The sequence below is a fragment of the Schistocerca cancellata genome, chromosome 3 (assembly GCF_023864275.1).
Source record: "Schistocerca cancellata isolate TAMUIC-IGC-003103 chromosome 3, iqSchCanc2.1, whole genome shotgun sequence".
Taxonomy (NCBI): Eukaryota; Metazoa; Arthropoda; class Insecta; order Orthoptera; family Acrididae; genus Schistocerca; species Schistocerca cancellata.
In genome coordinates, this window is record NC_064628.1 from 98,737,684 (window position 1) to 98,749,051 (window position 11,368).

The window sequence follows — 11,368 nt, forward strand, 5'->3', positions numbered from 1 at the left end:
ACCGAGTTTATGTCTTTCCCATATGAGTCCCAGTCTGTTTTCCTAGGTTTCTGCACGACCATGGAATATTTATTTCAACCTCAAACTTAATATACATGTGATGTAATTGGACACAAAAAAATCTACTCACCAAGTGGCGGCAGAACACGCACATAAAAAAAGGTTGTAATTATGCAAGCTTTCAGTGCTTGTGGCTCCTTCTTCCAGCAGAAGGGTGGAAGGGGACAGAAGATGGGTGAAGGAAAAGTACTGGAGAGATCTAGGAAAAGGGGTAGATTTCAGAAAAATCATCCAGAACTGTGGGTCAAGGGAGACTTACAGACGGGATGAGAAGGAAAGACTGGTTGTTGGGGAGTGCACTGGGCAAGATTTGAAAACCTAAGAGCTTAAAGGTGGAAGACAGGGTAATATGCTAGATGAGATTACTGCTAAAATGTCAGGCACAAGTTAATAAAAATGAAATAGATATGGAGGGGGATGGCGAAAAATAGACAGCTAAGAAAATGAAAGATGTAGACAACTAAATCAGAGTGAAGAAAGGATTAGTTACTGTGAAGAAATGCTGAGATGGAAGAAATTAACATAATTTAGGGTCAGGTGGGTAGTGAGAACCAAGAACATATTGTAGCGCTATTTCCCACCTGTGGAGTTATGAGAAACTGTTGTCTGGGGAAAGAATCCAGATGGCACATGTGGTGAAACAGGCACTGAGGTCACGACTGTCATGTTGTAGAGCTGTATTCACAGCACATTACACTTGTCTACATTGAGATTCAATTGCCATTCCCTGCACCATGCATCAATTCGATGCAGATCCTGCTGCATTTCAGTACAATTTTCCATTGTTACAACCTCTCGATACACCACAGCATCATCCGCAAAAAGCTTAAGTGAACTTACAATGTCATCCACAAGGTCATTTATGTATATTGTGAATAGCAATGGTCCCATGACACTCCCCTGTGGCACACCTGAAATCACTCTTACTTCGGAAGACTTCTCTCCATTGAGAATGACATGCTGCGTTCTGTTCTCTAGGAACTCTTCAATCCAATCACACAATTGGTCTGATAGTCCATATGCTCTTACTTTGTTCATGGAAGGTTAAAGGTTGAGGTGAGTGTGGTGGTGTATTGCTGTAAAGAGTTTGCGTCTGAGCAAATATGCTTGCCTCAAACACCGAGGCTGTTGTCCTCTTCCTGTGTGGCACATTTATCTACAATACATGCAGCCAGCCACCAATTTGCTGCCATGGTCGCTTCTGATGTCTTTAATTATACTGATGGAAACCCGTAAGAACCCTAAATGCAAGAAATACAGTAGAAAGGCACCCCTTATCAGGTATGCAACATTTCTAGTTCAAGCAAAAATGTTCAATAATGTCAAAAATATCAATTTTTGGTTTTGTGTATAACAATAATTTGCTTCATTCTGTAAATACCTGTACCAGTTTAAAAATTTTGGAATCCAGCAAAAGTCAATAACAACATTAAAATCAGTCAATGTCAGTGTACTGGAAACAGATCTCTTGTCATTATGGGGAAATAACATTGACCTATCAAGAGGCCCCTTTTCAAAATATCACAATTGTGTATGCAGTGCTTCACAAAATAGCATCTCCTAAATTTTAGATGCTTTTTAAGGAGCTCAGTGTGAATACAATGATATCAGACAAGACAAGTGGTCCTTTTTATATTAGAGTTATAAATGCCTACAGTTGCTGCAAATTTGCAGTTGGCCATAACGTTGAATAAAAATACTCACACTTTGCCAAAATAAAACAGCACACTGTTATAACCTTTAATCACCAATAACTGCGTGGATATTCAAACACACTCACTTAGAAACAATAGCTGGTTACATGATAACAACTCAGTATCTCTTATTCAACTGCCGTGCCCATGACATGCGGCCGGCGCCGTTCGTAGCTAGGTGGCGCTCCCGCGCTCAGCCGAGTTGCGGAGCGCCTCTATTGCCGTTTGCACCTACTGTCGTGGCGGCACTGTTAAATGTCATGGCACTGTCACAACACTTTTCCCCCCTTGAAAAAAAAAAAAAAACACTCACTTCCTTGGAGACATGGACAGTGCGGAGACATCTATGGCCTCTTGTGTGGCCCCGAGAAGATCCCGCGGAGAGACACGAGAGTACGGTCGAAAATGTCCAGGACAGAAGCTCGTGCATGGAACGTGCCTCCTGGATGAGATGATGGGTGAAAGCTCCGGAGCAGCATCCATAGGTGTCGTGGACCTGCGGGTGTGCTCCAGCAAGATGGGTCCCGGAGAAGGCGGCGTTGCGACTGGGGCCGGTTCCAGCGTACTCGGAAGAGGTAGTGACATCGGCTGCATCAACATGTACAGTAGATCGGCAGCAGTGACAGGACTGGCTTCTTGGGCTGGTGGAGGTGAAAGAAGGGGCGGTGGCACCGGCGTGGCCACCACTCGTGGGCGCATCTGGTTGTAATGGCGAACAACCATGCCGTCGTCCGTACGTATTTCACAAAGCCGGCGGCCGCGAAGAGCCTTGACCACCCCTGGAATCCATTTAGGGCGAGATCCATACCCTCGTGCCCACATGTCGGTGCCCACCGAGTATTTTCGCGCACTAGGGGACACAGCACAAGGCCTGACGGGGTGAAGCAGGTGCAGTAGAGTGCGCGGTTGGCAGCCATGCAAGAGTTCAGCAGGGCTGCGATCACCCAGAGGCATGAAGCAATAAGAACTCAGAAATTGCAGCAGAGCGTCATCTGTGGAAAAATCACTAAGGAATTTTTTCATCTGGCTTTTGAAAGTGTGGACAAGGTGCTCGACCTCCCCATTCAATTGCGGATGGAAGGGCGGTGCTGTAACATAATGAATCCCTTGCCCAGTACAAAAATCATGGAAGGCCTGCGAAGAGAACTGAGGGCCATTGTCCGTGACGATCATGGATGGAAGACCTTCTAGCGCAAAGATTTTGGACAAAGCCAGCATCGTCGCCGGAGTGGTGGGCGACGGACATCGAACAACAAACGGAAACTTTGAGAAGGCGTCAATCAACAGTAGCCAATAAGTACTGAGGAAGGGGCCGGCAAAGTCAGCGTGCACCCGTTCCCATGGCTGCGCCGGATCAGGCCATGGAGAGGGCATTGTACGAGGTGCAGCCAGTTGTTGAGCACACTGACCACACGCAGCAACCATGTGGGCGATGTCCGAATTAATACCGGGCCAATAAACGTGCCTGCGGGCCAGGGACTTAGTCCGAGAAATACCCCAATGGCCTTCATGCAACAGTTTGAGAACATCTTTGCAAAGAGAGGCTGGCACCACGACTCATGGAGATGCGCCATCCGTGGCCAGAAGAACAACACCATCACGAACAGACAGACGAAGGCGCAAGGCATGGTAGTTGCGAAGGGGATCCGATGCACGGCCCTGGGTCCTGTCCGGCCAACCCCGTTGAATGAAACCGATCACCTGACGCAGGACCGGGTCCCACGCAGTAGCTGACGCAACCTGCGAACCTGTAAGTGGAAAACCCTCGACCGCATGACATTCTTCCTCATCAATGTGGAAACAGAGTAGTTCATCACGATCGAAAACTGGGTTGGGGCCCATCGGCAATTGCGACAATGCGTCAGCGTTGGCGTGCTGGGCCGTGGGGCGATAGTGAATCTCATAGTGAAAATGAGACAAGTATAAGGCCCAACATTGCAGGAGGTGAGCTGCCTTATCCAGAAGCGACGTCGATGGGCTGAACAGAGAGACCAGCGGCTTGTGGTTGGTGATGAGGTGAAACTTAGAACCATACAAAAAAACACTGAACTTTTTTAGAGCATAAATGATAGTGAGCGCCTCCTTTTCGATTTGAGAGTAATGCCGTTGCGCATCGTTGAGGGTCTTTGAAGCATAGGCGATGGGTCGTTCTGACCCATCCTCATACCGATGGGCGAGAACAGCCCCTAGGCCATACTGTGATGCGTCAGTCGCCAGAACCAAGTGCTGACCCGACGGAAATGTGGCAAGACAAGGCGCCAACTGCAAATGAGCCTTCAGGTGGACAAAAGCCTGCTCACACTCGTCGGACCAACAGAAAGGGACGTTTTTGCGTAGCAGCTGATGCAGAGGATAAGCTACCGCCGCCGAGGATGGAATGAATTTGTGATAATAAGCAACCTTGCCTAGAAACGCCTGAAGTTCTTTGACCATAGACGGCCGGGGTAGAGTGTTAATGGCCGCAACGTGCTGACGTAGAGGACGTATACCCTCACGGGCCAAGTGGAAACCAAGATACACAATGGAGGGTTGGAAGAACGGTGACTTGTCCAGATTGCACCTCAACCCAGCCGAATGCAAAACCCGAAACAGTGAATGCAAATTGCGAAGGTGCTCCTCAGTGGAGGCCCCCGTGACAACAATCTCATCCAGATAGTTTATGCAGCCGGGAACGGAAGCCGTGAGCTGTTCCAAAAACCGCTGAAAAATGGCCGGCGCGCTAGCGACGCCAAATGGTAACCGCTGGTACTGATACAACCCACAAGGAGTGTTGATGACGAGAAATTCCTTGGAAGAAGCATCCAACAGCAACTGATGGTACGCCTCCGATAAGTCAAGTTTGGAAAAGAACTGGCCCCCAGCGAGCTTGGTAAGTAACTCCTCAGGACGGGGAGGAGGATAAGTGTCAATGAGGCTCTGAGTGTTGACAGTGGCTTTAAAATCACCACACAATCGCAGACTCCTGTTTGGTTTAGAAACCACCACGATTGGTGATGCCCATTCGCTGGAGGTAACAGGAAGGAGAATCCCTCAAGCTGTTAACCTGTCTATCTCAGCGTTGACAGGTGCACGCAATGCCACCGGAATAGGGCGTGCCCGGAAAAACTTAGGGTGAGCTGTAGGTTTAAGAGTAATGTGGGCATCAAAATCCTTGGCATGACCCAGACCAGCAGAGAACACGGACGAAAATTCAGAACACAATCCATCCAGCTGTTGATACGGAATATCCTCAGATATGAAGTGCGCATCATCATCAATGGAGAACCCGAACAACTGGAAAGCATCATAACCGAACAGGTTTTCAGTGCTCGCATGATCCACCACATGAAACTGAGGGGCCTAACAACAGACTTGTAGGCAGTGGAAGCATCAAACTGGCAAATGATAGGAATTTTCTGTTTATTATAAGTTCTCAGATTTTGCGTAACTGGAGACAAGGGAGGGGAGCCCAACTCCATATACATGCGAGAATTAATGGGAGTTACTGCAGAGCCAGTGTCCACTTGCATGCGAATGTCTTTATCCAGAACACGAACAGTAACAAACAACTTATTTGTTTGAGAAAGCACACAGTTAACATCCATATCCGATGCCTCGTCCTCGTCGACAGGAACTTTAGGGGACTGATACACAGAAGCAATGTGGCCTTTTTTCCTACATGAATTACACGTGGCCCAACGTTTTGGACACGCGGCCCTGTCATGCTGTACGAAACAACATGGACAAGAAGGAAGTGCGGAACGAACCTGCTTCTGTGGTTGCTGTTTTTGCTGCGAGCGTTGCGGCCCAACGCGACGTTGTTTATGCGAGTGAACCGCCACCATATCTTCGTTCTCCTGTGAAACAGGCAAATTGTCCGTGTCGAAAGTTGACTGTACAGCGCCTACATCACACCACGCGTCTATTTGCGCGCCAGCAGTGTGAGACACTTCAAAGGATTGAGCGATGCTTAGAACTTCCGACAACGACAGGTTTGGCAGTTGTAGGGCATGTTGCTGAACTTCTTTATCAGGAGCAAGCCATAGAATAGCATCCCTAACCACTGAATCAGCATAAGGCTCATGATGAGTGTCCGTGACAAACTGACATTTCCTACTCAGACCGTGTAGTTCTGGCGCCCAAGCCCGGTAAGATTGATGGGGCTGTTTACGACACCAGTAGAACGCCACGCGGGCGGCAATGACGTGGATGTTTTTTCGGTAATAGTTAGACAATAAGTCACACATTTCTTGGAAGGACAGAGAGGCAGGTTCCCGCAGAGGGGCTAACTGAGATAGCAGCTGGTAGATCTGTGGGGAAATTCAAGATAGAAATAACGACTTACACATAGGAGCATCGACAACGCCAAAAGCCAGGAAGTGTTGCCGCAAATGCTTCTCATAATCCTCCCAGTCTTCAGCGGCCTCATCGTAAGGAGGGAATGGAGGTGGAGAAGAGGAAGACAGATGATGAGTAAGCAACGTCGACAATGCCTGAATAGCAGCCGTCAGCTGAGTTTGTTGTTCAATGAGCACTTGCATAAGCTGTTCCATGTCTGCCCCGTCACGAACACACAAATCCACAATGTAGTGAAAATATCCGACCTCGTCGCCAAAAAGTGTTATAACCTTTAATCACCAATAATTGCGTGGATATTCAAACACACTCACTTAGAAACAATAGCTGGTTACATGATAACAACTCAGTATCTCTTATTCGACTGCCGTGCCTGTGACATGCAGCCGGCGCCGTTCGTAGCTAGGTGGCGCTCCCGTGCTCAGCCGAGTTTTCGGAGCGCCTCTATCGCCATTTGCGTGTACTGTCGTGGCAGCACTGTTAAATGTCATGGCACTGTCACAACACACACGTTTCACTAATTTCTCTCAGTTTGGGGCCAGTTTACCTGATTTTTAATTTATGTACTCTGTGAAGTGCTATAGCTCTTTAGGAGTTAACAACATAATACGTAATGTTAACTTAAAAACCTCTGTGCCATTTGGCAAATGATATTTTAAGGGTACTATATATGCAGAATTTATTTCTTAAGTATGCCATTTAAACAGCGGTTATGAAGTGAAACTTTAAGAAGCATTATCTCAAAACACTCCTTTTCAATCACAAATATTCAGACTATCATAACTTACTTAAATGTAGATACAGAAACCTATGTCTTTATGAACTGATTAGAATTTAATGCTGAACATAAAAATTACAATAACTCAAAATGCAATATTTTCAACAAGATGCCTCTTTCACAAACATAGTTTTCGGTCCTGTTCATGCATTGTCCTCAGGGATTCATCACAAACTTCCACCACATGGGTTTGGCCAAACGATATAACCTTTCTTTTGATTACCCTCCAGTCCTCTGCTGAGACCTTCTGGTTCTGCCTCCTGTACTTTCTTGAACAGTTTTTGGAGCAGTATCCTTAAGAAGTTTCAGTAGCCAAAATGATATCTTTGCGGTCTTGAAGGGTTCAGCTGCTATCTCAACCATCAGCTTCACGTCCTCCCATGGGGATATCTTCATCACCATCTCCTTACACCAGTCTACTGTTCCCATTTCCTCATAGACTAAGATTAGACCACCTTTGTTTTGATAGACCCTTCTGAATTTGAGACCTGAACTTGCGGCCCCACAAACATTCCCAAAGAGAGCCATCTGAACTAGCTGCTTCTACTGTGAGGTGATGTTGACCAGTGCATACCCCTGTCGGATAACCACCATCTTAAAAACTGAGTGTGAAGTACCATAGGTATGTTTTCCCTGTTTCTAGCCTTGGCTTTTTCTGGGTGAAATTATCCTGAGAAGTGGGTGTATTAGGTTCCTCTCTTGTTCCCTGTCTTGGAGGTGAAAGGAGTTTGTATATCCTCTTCACTGTGAGACAGTCTTCTTTGGAGGTCGTAGGTTCAAGACCTTTTAATTCCCTCCATTTATGTTTAGGAAGACATTCTTTGCCTTCCTTCTCTTTTTGTTCTCAGAGAAGCTTTATCCTCTGAGCCCGAGACAAGGATTTGGTCTCGATCTGGTCCAACTTCTCAGTGATGCTTTCATATTCTTGGGCTGGTCTGTCACCCGATACAGTTGTGGAAACAGCTTTCATTGGTTCCAACCCCTGTGTTTGGATGTTTGAAGTCTCATTTCCTTTGTTTTCTGTGTTCTCCATTTTTATTTCAGTGGAATGGAGGGTTTATCATGTAAACACCGTGAAAAGCCACATAATGCAAGGTTTATTACTCAAGGATGTCATCCAGTAACCCTAAGGCTCCATTCACAACCCACCTTCCCATGAGTCATGCACCCCTCAGCATGGATCACATCACATCATGGGTTGGGTACCTAAGGAGTTGGGAAAGGACTATGCAAATGGATGTGGGACAGATGGCGCAGTGTGGGACATGCTTCATCTGGTTCATCCCCTGAGACTTGTGTGGCATGGGAGACCCTGCCTGTAGCAGCTTGCACTATGGCTGACATAGCACTCAGCTTCATGTGGACATGCAAGCCTCTGCACCCACATGGTCAGTACTATGACAAGGCAGTGTCCCCCAGAGAAGTACCATTGTGGTGTAGTGTTTATGCTTTGTTTTTCTAGATATGCATCTCCTGTAAATTTTTTTTTTGTCAAACAATATGCCCTTTCCATTTTATTAACTCTTCAATCTATTGAAAATTTTCCTAATTAATTCTGCTGTATAGCTTCTCCAAGGTATTTAAATTTACTAACCCACTCTATTTTTACCTATTTGTGTTTCTATTATTTCTGGTGCATTTTTTAATAATTTTAATCAATTTTATTTTTTCAGTTGAAATATTGAGACCATTTTTATTTGCTGTTTTTCCTGAAGATTTATCTGAGTAACTGCTCCTGCCAGTTTTTATCAAAGTATTGCAAAATCATCTGCAAAAGCCAGGCACTTTAGCTTAATTCAATTTGTTTTCCTTCCCAGAATCATTGGTCCAGTCTTTTGATAACTTTGCACAAAATTTAAGATCCCTACATTTTTCTTCAAAAACTCAGATTAACAATAAAGATGATGAGCTGTCACCTTGTCTAACTCCAATTTTATTTTAAATGTCTGAGACACTTTATATTTTTTTTATGAGTTACGTCTGCTAATTTTGGTTGAACAGGAAATTATATAATGATTTTATTTGTTGTTTCCCTGTCTGCTGAATTAAATGCTTTTTTAAAATCAATAAATGATATTGTTATATGTTTGCTGTTTAATATTCTGTGGTGAATGATTGATTTTAAGTTAAAAATCTGTTCTGTGTGTGGTCTTCTTTTTGAAAACCACCTTCATTGTCTCCTAGTTGTTTGTCTAAAGTTTCTTCAACTCTATTTAGGAGAACTTTTGCTAATGTTTTGTATAGCACTGGCAGAAGTAAAACTCCTCTCTAATTGTTGTTTACATGTTTATTGTTTACATTTGGTAATCCTTTGAGTTTAATTTTGTTTTGACATGATTCTTGCAAGATGATGTGTTATTCCATTGACCACATTACAGAACTTTAATAGCAGAAGATGACCCCTATCTGTCCACTGTTGACCCATTGGGACATCATCAGTTATGATCGCAGTGGGGGTGGGTTTCACTGAGATTGGACTGTGGATCAGTGCAAATGTGTCACCTTCTTGGATGATTCATTTCTTGTAGCACCAGATTGATTGTTGTATCTGAACAAGCCATCATCTAGACAAACAGCTGCTCAAAAGATCCACCACATCACAGACACAGGGCAGTGAGAACAATATTACACTATGGGAGACATTCACTTGGGCTTCCATAACACCTGTGGTTGTAATCAAAGGCACGATGACAGCTGTGAACAATATTGCTTGCCACCTCTATTGTTTCACGTTTGACATTGCTGCATCTTTCAGCAGGGTAACTGTCATGTCACAAGGCCAGAATCATGCTACAATGGTTTGTGGAGGAGGATAATGAACTCGTGTTGATGTCTTGGCCACCAAAATCTCCTGATCCAAACCTGACGGAACACATCTGGGATGCTTATGGGGCACCAACTCTGTGACCACAAACCACTGACCTGTAATATACAAGAATTGCATCATCTTGTGCATAAACTTTTGGTATCACATATTTCTGGAAACCTACCAAGAACTTGATGAATCCATGACGTGTGCTGCCTTCCAACCATGGACCTTTACACTATTAACTAGATGGTCATTATGTTTTGTTTCATCTACATCTGTACTCTGCAAACCACTGTGAGATGCATGGCAGAGGGTACATCCCATTGTACCAATTATCAGGATTTCTTCCTGTTCCATTCGTTTATGGAGTGCAAGAAGAATGATTGTTTGAATGCCTCAAAGCATGCAGTAATTATTCTAATCTTATCCTCATGATCCCTGTGTGAGCAATATGTATGAGGTTGTAGTATATTTCAAGAGTAATCATTTAAGGCTGTTTCTTGAAACTTTATTAATAGACTTTCTTGGGATAGTTTATGTTCATCTTCAAGAGTCTTCCAATTCAGTTCCTTCAGTATCTTTGTGACACTTCCCCATGGATTAAACAAATCTGTTACCATTTGTGCTGCCCTTCTCTGTATCTGTTCATTATCCCTGTTAATCTTATTTGGTATGGGTGCTACATGCTGAGAAATATTCTAGAACCAGTCACACAAGCGACTGGTAAGAAATCTCTTTTGTAGGTTGATTGCACTTCCCCAGTATTCTACCAATAACCTGTAGTATACCACCTGCTTTATACACAGCTGAACCTATGTTATCATTCCATTTCATATTCCCATGAAGTGTTACACCCAGGTATTTGTATGAATTAGCTGACTCGCTGATATTATAATCATAGGGTGCTACATTTTTTTTGTTTTGTGAAGTGCAAAATTTTACATTTCTGAACTTTTAAAGCAAGTTGCCAATCTCTGTACCACTTTGTAATCTTATCAAGACCTAACTGTATGTATATGCAGCTATTTTCAGATGCTACTTCATTGTGGATAACTGCGTCATCTGAACAAAGCCTGATTTTACTATTAACATTGTCTGCAAGGTCATTAATATACAATATGAACAGCAAGGGTCCCAATACACTTCCCTGGGGCACACCCAAAGTTAATTCTATATCTGATGATGGCTCTCCATCCAAGATAACATGCTGTGTCCTCCCTACCAAAAAGTCCTCAGTCCAGTCACAAATTTCACTTGATACCCCCATATGATTGTGCTTTTAACAATAAGCATAGGTACAGTACTGAGTCAAATGCTTTTTGGAAATTGAGAAATAATGCATCTACCTGGTCGTCTTGATCCAAAGCTTTCAGTATGTCATGTGAGAAAAGTGCGAGTTGGGTATCACGTGATCAATTTTATTCGAAATCCATGCTGGTTGGCATTAAGGAGGTCATTCTGTTTGTGATACTTCATTATGTTTGAGCTTAGAATGTTTTCCAAGATTTTGTGGCAAAAATATGTCAGTGATATTGAATGGTAGTTCTGTGGCTAAGTTGTACTACTCTTCTTGTAGATGGGTATGACCTGTGCCTTTTTCCAAGAACTGAGCAAAGTTTTTTACTCGAGGGATCTACGTTATATTGTAGTTAGAAGAGGGACTAACTCAGCCACAAATTCAATATAGAAAAT